The sequence below is a fragment of the Lontra canadensis genome, unplaced genomic scaffold (assembly GCF_010015895.1).
Source record: "Lontra canadensis isolate GAN:19392208 unplaced genomic scaffold, GSC_riverotter_1.0 scaffold22, whole genome shotgun sequence".
In the NCBI taxonomy this organism is placed as follows: Eukaryota; Metazoa; Chordata; class Mammalia; order Carnivora; family Mustelidae; genus Lontra; species Lontra canadensis.
In genome coordinates this window covers 22,203,225-22,223,228 of record NW_022631016.1, presented here as the reverse complement: position 1 = coordinate 22,223,228, position 20,004 = coordinate 22,203,225, and the positions used below count along the sequence as shown (strand labels likewise).

At 34.5% G+C, this 20,004-nt stretch overlaps 1 pseudogene; it reads right to left on the bottom strand.

The window, feature by feature from the left end:
• Positions 1 to 271: 271 nt before the first annotated feature.
• LOC116870318 overlaps positions 272 to 20,004 on the bottom strand; it is a 56,873-nt pseudogene continuing 37,140 nt past the window's right edge.

Here is a 20,004-nt window from a genome sequence, read left to right as displayed (position 1 = left end):
AGGAAAAGGCATCCTAAGAGAGTTCATCCTTCAGGACCAGTACCCACAGAGAATCAGGAGGGGCAAGAAGAGGAGAGAGACCTGGCTCTGTGAATGGTCTGCACTACAACACCTCAGGGACTATTTTGTGGATTTGTTAGAATCAGATGGACATCCTTTTGGCCTTTTCCTGGTCTGGTTTTTGCCAGCAGGTGATCAGAAGTGAATCACTACTCATTGCTTAGTCATTGCCACCACAGATCTTCAGAAGAATCTTCCAGTAATCCCCTGGTCAAACCTTGTTCCTGCTCTCCTCATGGCCTTGTTGAATCTTTTGGGGAAAAAAAAAAAAAAAAAAAAAGGCTGTGGTATTCTTGAAACATTTTACCATCACTAGCTTTGTCTGCTCCAGGTTCCCAGACCTCTCCCGGCAAATGTTCTCAATGTCTCCACCCATCTTCTCTGATACTCATTGAAAACTACCACCTGGTGGGCCTGGCTATGCGAGCACAGAACCGTATTGAACTTGGACTCCCATGTGTCCAGGCAGTCCTCCCCAGCCAGAGTCAGCTCCTCCACATGTCTCTGGATGAATGGCAAGTCCGCTTTTGTGCTCTCACCTGTATTTCCTGGTGGTGAAAAGCTTCTGGAGGTATTCTCTCTTGTCGTCTTGAATAGCCTTCTCCAGGGTCTTTTAGAATTCTGTTATGTGGGCTCTGCTAGATTCTTGGATGTGTTCATTGCTGTGGGAGGTGAGAATTTCAATCAAGCAGGCTTCATTGGTGGAGGCCTTCTTGAAAGCACCCCTCCTCTCAGAAACCTCATAGAGGATGGTCTTCATCAGAGCCAAGATGTGTTCTCAAAGTTTTTTGACCATTCAGACTTCAGATCTTTGATCAAATCCTGGAACTGTCTTGAAGGACTGGAGTATCTCCTGATACCACTTGTTGGAGTAACTCTCCAGGCAGCTGATGAAGACTTGCTCCTCTATCCTGAAAACTTCCCAACTCTTCCACAGGAACTTGCCGTCTCTCAGGGGGTAAAAAACAGGGACATATGTTATGGTGCCTTGTTTTCAAACTCTGCTGGAGGCACAGCCAGAGTGACAGCCCCAGATCTCAGATATCCTGTGAAGCTTGAAATGGCATCGACAGCTACTGGGGTAGGACCCTGGGGGCTGCTGCTCAAGGGATAACATAGGCTGCCTTGACACTAGGGACCCTGAGTATGGATTTCTGCCTCTAAGGTACAGGTACATTCCATATGGAGGAATGGGTTGTTGGATGAAAGGAGGCTGGCCAAAACCCTTCAGTGGGATGAGAAGATCTCAGGGTATAGGTTTGACACACTGGCTCTTTGAATATTCCAGACATGGTGGTGTTGGTTGACCTGCCCTGTGTAGTTGGCCATATTATCCAGCCCAATAGAGGGCATGTCTATGTGGGAGTATGTTATCACCTCCTCAGGCTCAACCACCTGGTGTAGCTGAAGGGTAGCCACCTGCCAGCAGATCATACCCTGGATAATTTACATTTAGTCTAGCCTCAGGCCATGGGACCATGGGGTTGTGAGAGATTAATTGGACTCAAGCAGGAGTGGCTCTCTCTGCAGATGTCCCAGGCACACCACCTTAGGTCTGCCTGTCACTCAAATCAGGATAGGGCATTTTACCTTTCCCCGCTTGGTCCCATGAGAAACAGAATATTTACTTGGAAATAATTACTTAAATTTGGTTAGATATTTTGCTTTCCAAATGTTTAGTAGGTGAAAGATCTCTGCTAAAGGAGACATGTATACTTCAGTGACTAGTCCCGTTTTTCATTCTTTGACTGATCTATTAATTAGATTGTAAAGATTCAGGAAACTTATTCTTAGCAAAATTTATGCTTGATTTTTCTGGAAAGTAAGATGTACAGTAGAATGAGAGGTGGAATACTGAGAATAGATTCTGTTGGTGGTGTATATTATATTTAATGTAGTATGTATGCTAGGATTTCCATATGCCTATTCTTGGGGAAAAGTTATAATGAAGGCAATGGACTTATGGGCTATGAATAATGTCACTTGTGTTATATAAGTTAATGAACAATTGACCCGAGTAGGTTAGAGTTAAGTGTGCTAGATAAAGAACAGCTATGAATCATGAATAAGATGAAACTATTCATTAGTTGAAATGGTTCATTATATTATTATATATCACTCTTACTGCACATATGTGAAGTTAACATTAAAAAAAAAACAAAAACACTTGTATTTATAAAGTTCACCAACTTGTTTTCCTCTGTAGCTTCAGATGTTATCTGATGTAAAACATGTTTTAGAGTTAAGAAAAACAAGAAAGAAAAAGTTTTTATTTTCTTCCCACCAGATGAATAAACCCCTTAGTCTGCCTAATTCATGTTTCAGCATGACTTTTTCTTTAAATATTTTATTTATTTATTTGAGAGAAACAGAGATAGTGAGAGAGAGCACCAGCAGGAAGGAGGAGAAGAAGTGGGCTCCCTGTTCACAGAGAGCCCGACTCAGGGCTCGATTCCAGGACCCTGAAATCATGACCTGAGCTGAAGGCAGACACTTAACTGACTGAGCCACCCAGGCACCACCAGCATGACTTTTATTAACATATGACAGTTTAGCTCAGTTTTATCCTAGATTAATCACACAGTAATACTGGTGACTCTAAATGTGACAAAACTAAAGAAACAAAAACTTTAAAAATCCAATAATATTTTAAAATCCAGTAATAGGAAATATACAATGATTTGATAGAGACTTATTAAATTTTCTTTTATTTCTAAATGCCTTAGAGAATTTATATGAAGGAAAAGTTATCAAAAGTTATAAAAAATTATTATTTTTTTTTTTTTTTAAGATTTTATTTATTTGTCAGAGAGAGAGGGAGAGAGAGCGAGCACAGGCAGACAGAATGGCAGGCAGAGGCAGAGGGAGAAGCAGGCTCCCTGCCGAGCAAGGAGCCCGACGTGGGACTCGATCCCAGGACGCTGGGATCATGACCTGAGCCGAAGGCAGCTGCTTAACCAACCGAGCCACCCAGGCGTCCCTATAAAAAATTATTTTTAACCTCAGAAGTTATTGATCACATAATCTTATTTTCTATATCAAGATAGGGATAGTGAAGGCAAATTTAAAGCACACCTTCCTAAGAGTTCTCTCTAAAAGATAATAGAATTTTTTGAGAACACTCCAGTTAAACAACATATTTTATTTTTCCTGCTATGGGATTTTTTTTAAATGAAATTAAAAGAATTCATTAGAATATATTCAATATTCTTATTCCTACCTTTAAATTGTGCTTTTAAATTTATATCACACATTATTTTTATTTTTAATATTAACATATTTGAAATTGGGATTTTCTCTGGGGATCTAATGCACAACATAGTGATTATAGTTAATAGCACTGTATTATATACTTGAAAGTTTCTAAGAAAGTAGATCTCACCACAAAAATAAATGGTAATAATGATATGTGGTGCAGGTGTTAGTTAATGTTAGTTAATGATATGGTGGCAATCATTTTGCAACATATAAATATATCAAATCATCATATAATATACCAAAAACTTGCACAATGTTATGTATCAATTACATCGCAATAAACTGGAAAAAAATGAAGTTAACATTTCCATAAAAATAACTGGAAAAGTCTAAGGCAAAGGCAATTGATTAACTTTACCACTTAAAAAGAAATACTCATATAGGACTTCTTCCAATTTCTGGATGTATGCAAAAAAAAAAAAATGGCATAATGCAAAGGCACTAGAAGTTTCTAAATAACATAACTAGAATATATTTTGATATTTAGGACCATCTGTGTCATGGCCAATTCTTCTAAGGACCCAATCCTACAATGTGGTATTTTTGGTAAGTAGAGTATTGATACCCAACCAAATGCCCCCACCCTCATCTATGAAACTTATGAATATATTCCTTTATATTGCTAAAAGGACCTTGCAGATTTGATTAAACCAAGACTTTGCAATGAGGAGATTGTTCTGAATTATTGAAGTAGACCCAGTATAATCCCAAGGGGAAGTCAGGAGGGTAAAGAATGAGAAAAAGGGAAAAAGCAGAGTTCAGAATGATGTGGAGCCATGAGGCAAGATGTGGGCAGCTTCTAGAAACTGGATTAAGCAAGGCAACTGATTCTTGCCCTGAGCACCTAGAAGGAACATCAAGTTTGCCAATACCTTGACCTTAAAAGTTCTAAACTTGAGAATTATAACACATTCATGATATTTTTAAACCACTAATGTTGTGATAATTTATTAAAACAGTAATGCAAAACAAATAGGATATTCAAGAACAAGAAGGTAGTATGAATATTAAAGCCATATCTAAAGGACTAGAAACAATTAGCATTTTTTAAGACTTCATTTATTTACTTGAGAGAGAGAGTGAGTGAGAGAGTGAGAGAGAGAGAGAAGCAGCAGGGAGAGGGGCAGAGGGAGAGGGAGAAGAAGACTCCCTGCTGAGCAGGGAGCCCAATGTGGGGTTTATCCTGGGACTCTGGGATTATGACCTACCTAAGCTGAAGACAGACGCTTAACTGACTGAGCCACCCAGGGGCCCCACAATTAGGATTCTTAATTCTAAAAGAACTTCATTTAGGAAATTCTATTAGCTATGGTGGGAATCAGAATTTTCCCCATTTATATCCTGTTTCAAGGAATGTCTATTTTTGCTCCTAGTTAGGGTCTTTGGAAAGTGTTTGCCATGTGACTTCCCAGTTTTTCCAGTCAATAGATGGTGTTTGCTTCCTCATTCATTGAACGTTTCATTGGAAGTAGGAATGTGGTAGAATCTGGTTTTGCAATGGAAATATGCTCAGGTCAGCCTAATCGAGGCATGGAGCAAAGGAGAAAAATTGTAGCTGAGATAACCTAAACCAGTTACCCTCTCCTCAACCTACCCAATAGACTATAGATGCCTGAAGACTTTGAGCTGAGATTGGCAGACCAGAAGAATAGATTCAACTAATCCCAGGTTAAATTGCCAAGCAAGAGAATCCTGGGCAAAATAATTGTTGTTTTAACCCACCAATAACTAGTGTAGTTTGTTACAAACCAATAGACAGCAGTAACTAACCAATAGACATGTTTTTCCATGAAAACTATGAAATGTAAACAATCAAGACTCCAAGATGACTGAGAAAAGAATACAGTTTCTAAGGATGGCATATTTCCAATGCCTACCATATGTATGGCCTCTAAATGTCTCAATGTACAACAGACATTTTATGAGGAAGTCAACTTCAATATGCTAAGCCTCTGATATGTGAAGTATATTTGTTATAGCACAGCCTATTCACCTTCACTTTTTTTTTTAAAGATTTTATTTATTTATTTGACAGATAGAGATCACAAGTAGGCAGAGAGGCTGGCAGAGAGAGAGGAGGAAGCAGGCTCCCTGCTGAGCAGAGAGCCCAATGCAGGGCTTGATCCCAGGACCCTGGGATCATGACCTGAGCCAAAGGCAGAGGCTTTAACCCACTGAGCCACCCAGGCGCTCCCACCTTTACTTTTAAAGATGTAGCTGTAGTTACAGATTGAATTTGTCATAAACATACTCCAGTAAGGATGGCCAACATTTATTGAAATCTTATTGTTTGTCAGGCACTATTTTGAAAGCTTCCTTCACAAGTTTAAATGCTATTAGTGCCCTCAAAATCCATATGAATTATGTGTCATGAGTATTTTCACTTTGAAGACACAAACACCCAAGTATAGGAGAGTTAATAAACTGTCTAAGATTACACGGCTTACAATTGTTAGGGCCAATAATTGATGAGTAAAATATAAAAGTATTTCTAATCAATCTACCACATTTGTCTCAAAAACAAAATGAACAAACAAAACCTAGTTGGGCTCTAATCTGTTCTCTTCCTGTCAGTTCCACACACAATAACCACATTCAGAATTCTGTATGAGATATCATTATGAGCTTAATTTACTCATCTTTTCAACCCATATTTCTTTTTCTCAACTTCATGGCAATTGCTTGGAGACTATAAGTCTTCAATGTGAAGACATCACCTGTTGTGGATTGAATCTTATTTCTCAAAATACATGTTCAGTTCATAATTATCAGTGTGTGATTTCATTTGGAAATAAGGTCACTAAAAATATAATTACAATGTAAGTCAGAAAGAGTTCTGAAGAGTCAAGACTGACCCTAAATCCAATCACTGGTGGCCTTACAAGAAGAGACAAAAATATACAGAGACACACAGGAATAATGGCACATGAAAAAAGAGACAAAAATTGGAGGTAGACATCTACTTGATAAGGATTTTCATTAAACCAGGCATGGGAGAAAAGTATGGAACATATTACCTCTCAGAGTTTCCAAAAGGAACTAATCTTGTTGTTACTTTGTTGATTTTGGACTTCTAGCCTGTAGAACTCTAGGAGAATAAATTTTTGTTTTAAGGCACATTGTGGTATTTTGTCATGGCAGCTTTAGGAAACAAATACAATACCCTTGACCTAAACTTTGCCGTGAGTATTTTTATTCATCAAGCAATTTCACTTGGCACCAATCCTTGAACTAATAATCCTTGCAATCCAGATATATACTAGACTGAAATATTTTTCATTCAAACCTCACTTAAAACCCTTATGTTCTGGGAACTAAAAGTAGTCAGCTATTCTATCCTTGTAAGCCTCTAAATGTGTAACTTGTCTTTATTTTCTTTTGCTTCTGCTGCAAATTGGGCTTTATTTTTCTCCCCTAAGCTTATCTCTTTCTTGCAATATTTTGTCAGATGCAGCCAATAGTCACCAGCATTTTTTCCACCTAAATTTCTGTGTTCCAACATTTATCTTTAAAACTTTAGTTTAAGTAGGGCTATAGGATTCTTGAAAAATTTATCAGACAACAAAATTAGTAAATATTTTGTCACAGCACTACATTAAAACACTTTTCTGGCCTCAGTGATCACTTTCCTTGCCCTTAACTCTCAAAGGATGCATAGGGAGAATTCCCTGGAGGCTCTCTTATTAGGACATTAATCCTACTCATCAGAGCTCCACCCTAGATCTCATTACTTCCCAAAGGCCCCACTACCTATTACTATCAAATTCAAGGTTAAGACTTCAACATACACATTTTGGAGGGACACAAACTTTTTATCCCTAACAGTTCTGCTAACTAAAACAATGTGGGAGCTAAGACATCGATGTGTCATCCCAATTTGAAAGGGAACATGATATTAGTAAACACTAGTAATGTCTATGACAGTTTATCTATGTAAGGAGACTTTTAATTAATATTTCTGATTGACAGCTGAAGCCTTATAAAATTTAAAGGAAAAAAACAAAAAAAATATTTCAAGCATCTAAAAAAGAGCAACAAAATTCTGGTCATTCTGTGAATTAACGAGGTTTGATAAATAGTTTTTCAATATTCTAAACATGATAAACAGTTTTTCAATATTTTAAACATTTGCTAATATAGCTCATATCTTAGAATTCCACCATAAATATTTCGCTTTATTTATGAACACTGTCTTAACAGGAAATGATATAATACAGAAAAGTAGTATCATATCTAAACTATACATATGTGTGCAATAATTTCACCATACAAAAGTGTATCCCATATGTTAAAAATATGTATGTAGAGGCCTGTTTATTATATATAATATGATATAATATAATATGTAATATTATATATATATATAAAATGTTACAACATAAGATATTCCTTATTCTAGTTCTGTGTGTTTGTGTGTGTGTGTGTGTTTGCTATTCTGAATTTCTTGGAATACATGGCAGTTTTAAGGTGAAATCTAGAAGAAAAATTAGTCAAATACAATGACATATACTTCCATATGTCTTGTCCCAGGGGCTGCTCAATCTGACTGCCACACATAAGGAACACAGCTAGGGACTCTATGCATCATTTATGCTGGATTATATTTACAAAAACCAGAGTGAACTTCTGAATGATCATATTGAATAGAATTTCACTACTTTCTCAACATCTGCTCAAGGAAATTTGCATAGATACCACACGTGCAAGCTAGCAGAGAAAGCTTCAGACACTTCAAATGTTTTAAACTACATTGTGTACTGTGTTTCTGATCTGAACAAGTAGCCCCACTTTGATACTCTTTCAGTCCTGAGGGAAATCTTACCTTTTCTATTATTTAGAGAAATCTTGTAATTGAAAAATTTAGTAAAGTTACTTGAGAGGGAAAATAAGTCTGATACGCAACAGTGTAAAAAGTGTAAATAAAAACAAAAAGGAACAAACAAAAACCTTCCATATGAGATGTTTTATTGAGGATGAGCAAAAGTCTTTGTTTTTCGGAATTTTAGTGACTTGGGTGTTCTAGGCAGTCATTAAATTGAACGTACCCATTTAAAAGGACTAGAATCATACTGTTTAAAAAATTTAAAAAGGCAACTTTGATTGCCATAGCTTGAATTTGATATTGCTGTTTGCCTATCAGTGATATGACATGTCTCATATTGTGACCACATGACCCAAAACTTTTCATTTTTATGTCCTCATCATTTTACATTGTGGAATTTGGCAGGGCAGATGGAGGTGGGGGGAGTCCTTGTTTCTGATTAAAATAATCAGTTGGTTTCTTTAGATATTTTCCTACCACTATGAAATGTTTATGCAAAAGAAACATTCTTAATTTTCAAGGGTTAAAATGTATCTCTGCAGAGCATTTTGTAAAACAGTCACATGCCCTGCATTCATTAACCCCCAAATGTGAATCATCTGTTTTCACAGAAGATAAAATAGAGGGCTCTTTATTATGATTCATTCAAATTATTTCTTAAATTTGCAAAAATTCAATGTTTTATTTATTTATACACATATATTTTTATAAAGTGTAAAATAGAAGATCAGCAACAATGGAAGCAGTTCATATTTCAACATAAAAAGTTGTGTGTGATGGACACCTGGGTGGCTCAGTCAGTTAAGCTTCTGCCTTCCCCTAAGTTCATCATCCAGGGTCCTAAGATTGAGACCCATGTCAGGATCCCTGCTCAGTGGGGAGCGTACTTCTCTCTCTCCTTCTGCTCATTTGCATGCTTGGTCTCTCTCTTGATCTCTCTGTCTTGCAAATAAATAAATAAAATCTGTAAAATAAAAGGAAATTTTGCTATAAATCTTTGTTAGTAACAATTTTTTTCTATTCTAAATAGAGTAGCTCAATGGTATGTAACAATAAAAAAATAGAATTTTTTTCTTAATGCTTTGATTTTTTAAAATATTAAAATTTAAAATGTTTTAAAATTTTAAAATAAATTAAAAATATTAAGTATAGTGATAGTAATACCTATACAAAAATAGCAAATACCTATATAAAATTGTTAATACCTATATAAAATTTATTAATGTATTTTTTTATAAAATGAACAATTACAAGAACATTTAAAAATTGATTTTCTATATGCAAAATTACAATTTTATACATGGTGGCAATTCTACATAAAATTATAAAGAAAAAGGAATTTACAGCCTATAAATACTTTGTGTCTTTCAAATGAAAATGTGTGCCTATGAATACCTGTATTCAAAAACCATACTGTATTTCAAAAAAAATTAATGTAATTTAATTATTTTTTGTTTGGTTTACTTTTTCTAAAGGGATCACCCTTCTAGCCTACTGTCTTTATATAAGGAGGACAATTCAACGTGCCCCAAGTAGTTGCTATCCCTTTGGAAATTTAAACCTTAAAATCAGCAGTCATGGTTTTGTACCTATTCAATACTATAGTTTTCCCATATAATTCTTTCTCTCTCTCTCTTTCTTTCTCCTTTCTTTCTTTCTTTCTTTCTTTCTTCCTTTCTTTCTTTCTTTCTTTCTTTCTTTCTTTCTTTCTTTCTTTCTTTCTTTCTCTCTTTCCTTTCCTTTTATTTTATTTTCCTTCCTTCCTCTTTCTTTCTTTCTTCCTTCCTTTCTTTCTTTCTTTCTTTCTTCTCTTTCCCTTTCTCTCTCTTTCAAATATTGGTAAAGCAAACAAATCATAAAACTTGCCATCTTAATCATTTTTAATTGTTCAACTCAGTAGTGTTATATATTCACATTGTTGTGAAACTAATATATAGAAATTTTCCATCCTGTAAACTGATACTCTATACTTATTGAACAACCCCCCACCCTGACCCCACCACCCCTCCTCCAGAGGAAAGGTCTCAATGAGTTTGAATACTCTTAAGTATCTCATATAAGTGGAATCATAGAATATTTGTTCTTTTTTTGCCTGACATATTTCACTAAACATAATTTCCTCAAGATTCACTCATGTTGTAGCATGTTAGAACAGGTTTCCTTTTGAAGGCTGAATACTATTCCCCTGAATGTATATACCACTTTTTATTTATTCACTGATCCACTGAAGAACATTTGTGTTCACTTCATGCTTTGGCTATTATAAATACTGTTGCTACGAGCAGGGGTGTATAAATACCTCTCTGAGAGTCTGCTTTTGGTTCTTTTGAATATAAACCCTGAAGTGGAATTGATAGATTATATGATACTTGTATTTTTAATTTTTTGAAGCACCGTCATAATGACTGCATAGTGACTATACCATTTTATATTCCCACCAAGAGTGCATAAGGCTTCCCATTTTTCCACATCTTTAATAGCACATTATTTCCCGTTCTTATTTTTTATAGTATCCATCCTAATGGTTATATGATGATATATCATTTGATTTTTATTTGCATTTCCCTAATAATTTGTGATGTTGAACATCTGTCATTTGCTTGTTGACCTCCATTCATTCCCTATATTTGGAAATGTCTCACTCCTGCTTTTGGTCCCAGAGATGCATTAAAGATGTATTTTCCTATTTAAGTGTGTTATGTAGGTCCCAGCCTATTGACATTGACATTCTTGCCTAAGAATATCCGAGAGCATTCATGTAGGCCCTTTTTAATCACAGAGCACCCCACAGACGACTTCTGCCACCACTAGGCCAGTGTAGTAGTAACCTGGCAGTCCTTGTGGTTCTTGTTATGATTGCATGACACACCTCAGTAGAATCATCAGGCAATTTTGAAGAACAAAATTTAGTACTCACAAGTCCTAGAGGGTACACAGCACACTGTAGGGCTACACCCTGAGATGCGAGGGTAGAGAGAGAGAGAGAGAGGGAACAAAAACTGGAGCTCTGCCTTTACTAGGGTCAGAGGCTGGTGTGCCAACGGTTTCATAGATTCACTCTTTATTGATAAATTTAAAACATAAGAGCCAGAATTGAAGTTAAGGAGCAGGAAGAGGAAAGTAAAGCCATTTAAGGGGTCAACTATGTAGGTTATACAGGGTTTTTGAAAAGTGAACTTCATGGGCAGTGGTGGCCTGTTTCCTTACATAGTTTTTTGCAAGTGGCTATGTCATATAGCTGGCAATAGGTTGTATTCAAGCTGGATGTCTTGAAATGGATGCTTCTGCCATCAAAAGCTTAATGTCAGACACATTATAATCAAAACATTTAATATCAGATACTACAATATGGAATAAATTTATTTTACTATTTTAAAAATACTACAAAATGGGGCACCTGGGTGGCTCAGTGGGTTAAATCCTCTGCCTTCAGCTCAGGTCAAGATCCCGGGATCCTGGGATCTTGCCTGCTTTCTGCTTGGTGGGGAGCCTGCTTCCCTTCCTCTCTCTCTGCCTGCCTCTCTGCTTACTTGTGATCTCTGTCTGTCAAATAAATAAATAAAATCTTAAAAAATAAAAAAATAAAAATACTACAAAATGGAATTAGAGAACAGTTTTCAATGTCCAATGTATTGATTTTATTTTATATATCTATAGATGATTTTGAGTTTTCTTCATATGCAAAATGTCTCATCTGCATGCAACATTTTATTTTCTGTAGTTATATGTCCATTTTATACAACTTTTAAAATCTTGAAGGGTAAGTATCATCTTTCACCTCAATAGAATTATATAGCCATGGTACTGAACTTGGAGTTTATTTAATAAATTAAATGTGATAATTATTTATATCTTTACTAAATTTAAGGAAGGTAATTCCCTCACACATTATGGAAAGTTATGCTTTTTTGTTACCTAAAATGTGCACCAAATATAATCTGACATAATTTTAAGTCTATCTGGAATAAGGTTGGGCCTTTTACCAAGCTTCTCCTTTATCGTTAATATCTAACTACCTCTTCTCAGAAGAGAGGGATGCAAATGTCCTTTTTATGGCTTGACTCCCTCTTTCCTGGAGATGACCATCAGAAAAGGAATCATTTCTTCTCATTTTATATTCCCTTTCTCTTTCTTGACAATATCAAAAATAACTTTCAATTAATGGTCTTAGAGAAAAAAAGTTGTAATATTACTGGTTACTATAGAAGCACTAAATCCCCAAATTCCTGAATATACTTTCTTTCATTTCCTCAATGTAGGTTTTCAAAATCTTACTTTTTGTGCACCATGTACATCATTCTTCAACTTAATATAGGGGGGATGCTTTATTACTGTTTCATATAAAATTGTACTTGTGTAGTATAAGACAATTATTTTTGGTCTTTTATCATCAATAGAAAGCTTTCATATACTTTTCTTATTTTGTCATCATAAAAACCTCAATATTGTTGGGACAGACATTGTTATTCTATTTTGTAATTCAGAAAAGTGAGTTTCATAGAGCTAAATGTTTCCTTAAAGATCCCCCAGTTGTGTGTGTGTGTGTGTGTGTGTGTGTGTGTGAACTTGTTGGTCAGTAAAATACTTTTTTATGAACTCATGAGAAAACAGAGTTCACATCAATTATATATAATTTTATGTCTGTGTCTTTGTGTGTATGTATTGAGGTTTTGCCCAAATTAGACTTACATCATCATGCTGATGCTAAAATATACTTATTTATATGTCTATAACATAAAGAAAAAATAAACATAGGTAAAATTTATAAAACTGTACATCTCAGTTTGAAAATATTAGTCATTTTTGTTGTATATGTGTGTTTGTATATTTATACATATTTCTGTGTATTTGTGTAAAAATATTTGTTGAAATAATCACAAATATGATTTCCTTCACAATGGTAGGCATTAGGACCAGTATATAAGACATGTTATTTCTCTTATTAAATTATACCTGCTGAATATGATTAAGGGAGCAAATAAAGTAGAAAAAAGTACCCTACTGGGGATCAGAAGTCGTTAAAGTTAGAATCACTAATATATTCCCGTGAGTACAATTAAATGTGAAACAAGTCAGTTGTGTGTGTGTGTGTGTGTGTGTGTGTGTGTGTGTGTGTGTATACCCAGAGAGTGGTTGATAGGTGAAATCTTGTTTAGTAAAATAATGAGAAAGCTGGTCCTTTTAGAAATGCTATAGAAACTAACTTGCCTGATTCCCCATCTATCTCAAACAGTTTTAGTCGATAGAGTAAGTAAAAATATATCTGGAAACACCCTTCCGTATTTCTAGCTGGAAATTAATAGAAAAACACAAATCTATAACTATCACAAAATAAGTTTTATAAACAAATAATCTTAGTACTATGGTGAATGGAAATAGTGTATACAATTCATATTCAATGTAACTTTAGAATTTGAGTAAGTTTATGGTTTATTACATTAAAAATGTTGACATAGTAATGGCACAGATTATCAAATGATCTTCACTTTTAATTTATATCAATAGTTCTCTATGCAAAAGATGATTATAAAAAACACCAAACCATTGTAATAAGGTAATCATCTATACTGTGAAGTATCATCAGGCTTAGGAATTAAGCAATAGTTCCATTAAATATATTAGGATATGATATCTGTAAGTCTCATTCTTGGTCTATTTATCTGTCAACCTATATTGTTGGTATTTTCTCAGTTCTTTCAAGTAACACTTTTGTTATAAAACAAATAAAATTCAACCAAATAATCAGATTCCATGCAATTTTTCCCTAACATTATAACACATTAAAATTAATTTACTTATAGTTCAATATTAAATGCATGTTATGTATCAATAGTATGTTACAAGCTAAAGTTCAAAAAAATTAAACATGTATTTTAAAAAAAGGATGGAAAGTAATTGTTTTGATAGTTCCAACACCATACTATTCCATTGCCAAATCTGACCGTTGTTCACCATATCTGCCACAACCACTCTGGTCAAAGCCATCACCATCTCTTTCATAGAATACTGGAGTCTAGTTTTCACACATTACTAGAGGGTTCATTTTTAAATATGTCTTATTTGGTCCCTTTTCAGTTTAGAATCATGCAAAGACTTCTCTTACATTTAGAATAAAGTTAAAAATCATTATCACTCCTTCAAAGTCATGTGCAACCTTAACCTTTCCCTCCCTGTCATCAGCCCTCACAACTCCCACTATTTCTCAATATGCATCATCTACGCTTGCATTCCTCTGGTTTCCAGTCTCAAATAACTTTTTCCTTACTACTCTTTGCAATGAGTACCAAGGTTAAATGGGCAAATACACAGTATTGGTGTGGGAAACTATTTTAAATGAATGCCAAACTGTGTGACAGGGTAAGGATGATATGGACAGAGATGTCCTTACCCCTAGAATATTTTAATCTTTTTAATTTAATACAAAAAAAATGAAAAGTGAAACAAACAGAAGTTAAATTTTCACAGAAAGACTTCTTAAATGTTAATATCCTTTTATATACTCATAATCACACACATCCATGCATCAAGACACACATACACACACTTGCATACACATGCACTATTAAGAAAGTGCTCATCAGGGGCACCTGGGTGGCTCTGCCTTGGGCTCAGGTCATGATCCCAGAGTCCTGAGATGGAGCCCCCTCATCGGGCTCTCTGCTCAGCAGGGAGCCTGCTTCCCTTCCTCTCTCTCCACCTGCCTCTCTGCCTACTTGTGATCTCTGTCTGTCAAATAAATAAATAAAATCTTTAAAAAAAAAAAAGGAAGTGCTCATCATTTCCCATTTTTCCAAGTCTTTGTATATACATATATTCATACATGTTTAATTTTACCAAATAAGATTTTACAGAACTGCTAGGTATCTTTCATGATCCCTTCTAGATCTTTCTGCTATGTCCCTGCACAAGGCTACGTTGTATGAACTATGACAAAGAACAACCTTGATCCCAGGGTGGCAAGGAGATACAGATATATTCCTCCACCAGGAAAGAGATAATTCCCTCCTCACGGCTCTCTCTGGTTCAGTTGTTCAGGCAATTGCCACCCCTTTTTTTCTCCTTGGGATAAATATTAGATATGGTTTACAGGCGTTAATATCTTCAAGCTATTATATAAGCTGTTGTGTTCTCTTGTGGGATTTCTACAACCAACTCATATCTTCGTAAATAACCCCTATAAATTGTTCTCAACATACCCCAAGTGTTTCATTTGTTTTTGTTCAGAACCTTGACTTAAATGCAGCTGTTAAAACGGGTAAATACATGAACCCATTTTGTGTATTTACTCATATTTTACTTGTGAATTTTGCACGTTTTCATCAAGAACATTATCAGCATCTGCTTTAGAGCTACAGAGCAAGCATTCAATTTACTGCTTTCAAGAGCTTCTCATTTGGGCAATCCAGAAAGCTGGACCGTTTATCAGCTCAGAGCTTCTTTTTTAATTTGTGTTTGTGGATATATAATTTTGACCAGACAGAGTATGGTTAAATGAGAAGTAGAGGTAAAGTCTCTGTATTTGTATTTCCCTCAGCTTATTACTGACATGATTAAGAACCAGTCTAAAGGTAACATAAAAGCCACATGCCAACCAATTAGCATGGTAGTCAACAGCTGTTACATATACCTGCCACAACATCCCCTCATCATGGTTCTCTTACTTTGGATTCAAAAGGAAACACTAAGCATCTGTGCCGTTGATTCCACTTCATATTTTCTTAAATAATTATGCATCTCCAGTCACTCAAGTTATGGTAGTTCTGGGCTGAGGAATGCATATGGTTAAGTGAAAATCTTGTGTTCCCTTAAATTTCTAAATTTTAATTACTGAATCATATAGATACATTTTTATTTAGATGATCATAGAAATCATGAGATTTGTCCTTCATTCAATAATGTGGTAAATGATATTAATATATTTTCTAATAATGAACCAACCTATGCCTACAATATATTCAACTTGATTGTTTTATTTTTCGAAAATTTTTCTTTTGATTGTGTTTGATAATATGTCGTTTAGGATTTTGGCAAATATATTTAAGAAGTGAGATTAGGTTATAATTTCGGTTCCTCTATCATCCTTCAGTAATTTGGGCACTAATGTTATAACAGTCTTATAAATAACTTTCAAAGCAAGACTGTTTTTTTATATTCTTTGAGAAAGTTTAATGAGATTTGAATTATCTTTTTCTCAAATATTTTATAGAACATACATTTAAAATCATCAGACTTGCTTTGTGTATGTATTTTGCTTATTTTTTTCCTTTATTTTGGGTGGGAGGAAGCTTTCAACTGATTCAATGTCAATAATTAAGTGTAAAGAAATAGACTATTTCTCCTTGAGTCAGTTTAAATATTGTGTATTTTTAGATATTTGTGCATTTCCAAATTCATTGATATGTACATGTATTTATGTTTTCATTTTAGTATTTATCACATTTATAATTATATATCCCTTTTTATTTCTTAAAAAATTTGTTCATTTCCATAATGTGTAATCAATAGCTAATGACAAGTTCTGAAATATGACCATATGAGTGCTGGTCTGGAAAAGGTGAAGTAAAATATCAGAGATTTCTGGGGGATCAGATTAATGAGATAGTGGGATAATTAAACCAGGTGCAATGGTGAGCCACAAGCTGCTAAATGTTTTGGTAAGTATGGGGAACTGTAAAAATGAGGTCACATAAGAATGAAAGTAGGAAACATGGGAGGTAGTTCAATTTGATTTCAGGCATTTTGAATAAAAATGATATTGTTTCAAAATTTCAGGAAAGAGTGATGTAGACTTATTCCCTACTTTCAAACTCTAAGGCCAAAATGACTAACACTAGCACTTACACATGTATAAATAAACATAAATTGATATATTAATGAAGTCTTTATGTATTTTACACACACACATACACACACACACACACATATCTTTTAACCACCGGAAAGCATCAAGTTGTCAGGAAATTGATTATACAGTATTATCTTTTGAAAATTTAAGCGCTAAGTATATTTTTGCAGGGGTCATTACTTAGCCTGCTACTATTAAACATTTTAAAATTAATGATTGGGGTGATGAACCAGAGTGTCTTTATTAAATTTGCTGATGACACCAATTTGGTAGGACAATTAGCACATTTAAAAACTGGATTAAAATTCAAAATGACCTTGATGAGTTGGAGAGGAGCCTGGATATAAACAAGATGAAGTTGATTAAGTTCATGTGCAGTAATTCATTTACCCTTTTTCACATTTACAATGTCCAAACCATTATGCAACTCTGAATGGAACTTTTAATAAAAATAGTTTGAACCATCTATTTGCATTGCAGTGTAGTCATAACAAATGTGAAGTCAAGATTTTGGTGCATCCAACTGGCATAAAAATGAACTTCTTAGTCTAAGGGAAGTGATGTTGCTTTCAGGATTCTTCAAGGCATGAATACCAAGTTTGAGATGGAAATATGTCTACCAGAAATCACTTAGAACAGGTCAATGTTTCTAAACTGAGAAAAAATAAAACACAACAAAGATCATTGAAGAATTCAAAAATGCCTTGTAAGCTGACAGTGGTGTTAAAAAAAAACAGTGGTAAATGCATGACTTATGAATTTTGGATGAAGTTTTTGCTTTTTTGTTTTTTGGTTTTTGTTTTGTTTTCTGTATTAGTTACTTCATGTTTTGGAGGGAATTTCAATAATTATGGTACCAAGACTGTGAAAAAATGAATTATCTATGAATAAAGTGTTTTACATATGAGTAAACTAGCTTAAGAAATAAATATAAAGATTTAAGAAAATAATTACAGGCTTCAGAATTAACCTTAACATTAACATTTTTGTCTTTAATACGAGTTTTAAAATATGGGGTCAATGTCTATCATGAGAATTTCATGCAAACTTTAAATTACAAGGATATGAAGTTTTCAAATAGATCCAGGAATGTTGTCAATGTCCTAAAATTCACTCATGATACACATCTGCTGGTCAGAAGATCCAAGTTTAGGAAACTTAAGAATTGTCTTCTCAACATATATGGTCTCAGGACATTTACACTTTTTCCTTTGAATCAATAGACTTGATTACTTGGAGCAGTTTTAGGTTCATAGAAATATTGACAACAACTACAGAGAATTCCCAGATACTCCTCCTCCTATCCACAGTTTTCCCTACAATTAAGATTTTGAATTAGTGTAATGTATTTGTTATAGTTGATGAGCCAGTATTGATACACTGTTATTAACTACAGTTTCTATAGTTTACATTAAGGTTTGCTTTTTGTGCTTGACAGATTTATGGGTTTCACCAAATGTGTAATGTCATGTATCCTCTATTAAGGTATCAAGAGAAGAATTTTACTGCCCTTAAATTCTTCTGTACTTGAGTTACTCATTTTTTTCCTACCCACAGTCCCTGGAATTAACTAATCCTTTCACTGTCTTTACAGTTTTGTCTTTTCCAGAATATCATGTTGGAACCATGCAGTATATAGTCTTTTCAGACTACCTTCTTTCACTTAGCAGTATGCATTTAAGTTTCCTCTATGTCTTCTCATGTCTTGATAGCTCATTTCTCTGTATTAATAAGTAGTATTTCACTGTGTGAATGATCCACAGTTCATTCATCCATTCACCTAGCATCTTAGTTTCTTCTAGCTTTCAGCAATTATGAATAAAGTTGCTCTAAAATCTGTATACCTATTTTTGTTTGCATAAAGTTTTCAACACCTTTTTCTTTTTATTTTTCTTTTTTCTAAATACTGCAAACATTAGTGATGGGAAACCTCACTAAAATGGACTTGGCAGGTTTTGGCTGGGGGAGCTCTCACACCCTACCATCCTTGTCAGTTGCAGAGTTAGACTTCACCTTGCACGTAGATGACACTCTACTACTTCAGCCAGAGGAAGAGATGTTCTCCTCATTCTTACCTGCAAGAGCTCTGCCAGTGAAAAGCCACCATACTTTGAACTCCCAGTTCATTCCAATGGGTTTTTAGTTCATGACAACCTTCCAATGTTACCCCTTTGCTCCTTAAAAAAAGTGTGCCTGTCCCTAAGCTACCCTCATTTGCATATGGTTTTCACATAGCTTGTTTGTCCCAGATTGCATCCCTCCTTTATTCTTGAATAAATCCATCATTGCTAGTAAAATAACTAGCGCTTTACTTTTAAGGTTAACAATACCTAGACAATACCTACGGGAGCTATTGCAGGGACAAATGGGTAAGACTATGTTCTGCTTTGTAAGAAACTTCCAAACTGTCTTTGAAAGTGGCTGTACCATTTTTTTCATTTCTATTAACAATGAATGAGAGTTCTTTTTGCTCCACACCTTCTCCAGCATTTGGTGTTGTCATGTTTTTTGGAATTTAGTCATATTGATAGGTGTATAGACATATCTTGTTTTAACCTACAATGACTTAATAACATTTGATGTTGAGCATATTTTCAATATACTTGTTTGCTATCTGCTTATCTTCATTGATGAAGTTTTTGTTTTTGTTTTTCCCCCAGATCTTCTGTCTACTTTTTAACTGGGTTGTTTGTTTACTTATTGTGGAATTTTAAGAGGTATTTGCATTTTTCAGACACAAATCCTTTATCAGATATGTCTTTTGCAAATATTTGCTCCAAGTTTGTAGCTTGTGTTTTCATCCTCTTAATAGAGTCTTTACTAGAATGGTATTTTTTTTTTTATTTTAATGTAGTCTAACATCAGTTTTTTGTTTTTTGTTTTTTTCTTTTTTCCTTTCATGCATTATGCTTTTGAGGTTGTATCTAAAAACTCATTGCCAAACCCAAGGTCACCTAAGTTTCTCCTGTACTATCATCTGTATGTTCTATAATTTGGTGTTTTACATTTGTTTCTAGTT